The following is a 571-nucleotide window of genomic DNA, read 5'->3' on the forward strand; positions in this document are numbered from 1 at the left end:
TCGACTCACGCGAAAATCTCGTTGACCTACGGTGCCAATTAGCCGCACAATGCTCTTAACTGCAAAAACTTTGTGAGTTGAATAAAAAAATTTTGCACCAAAATTTTGCATTATGTTGCGTATCTGTTCAAAACAAAAACCATCCTAATCTATGCTAATATTTTTGCAGCCCACCGAGATTCGTTGTCCACTGAAGCAATCCTACCTCTAGCGGAATTCTGGTGAAATACTTTCCTAGCATCTCCGATACCCCGGGATGCTTAGATGGGGCTCAAGGGATCGGATTCGTATTCTGAACTCAACTGCATGTCCTAATAGTTCAACGGTGACACGACATGGCTTTCGAATTTTCAATTCCGTTTTGCGAATAATAAGCGTTCTCCTTGAGGTACAGATACGGAGAACCGACAAATGACCCAACAGTGGTATCTGAGGTTTACAGATAGCACTATGCGTACTGTGCTGTACTCAGCCCCAGTGTCCTCGTCACATCCACTCTTGTCAAGGCGAAACTACAAACATCCCCTAACCGATTGGTCACTACGGTGGAGGACATTCGTCAACTCTTGCA

The sequence above is a fragment of the Opisthorchis viverrini genome (genome assembly GCF_000715545.1).
Source record: "Opisthorchis viverrini unplaced genomic scaffold opera_v5_48, whole genome shotgun sequence".
Lineage (NCBI taxonomy): Eukaryota > Metazoa > Platyhelminthes > Trematoda > Opisthorchiida > Opisthorchiidae > Opisthorchis > Opisthorchis viverrini.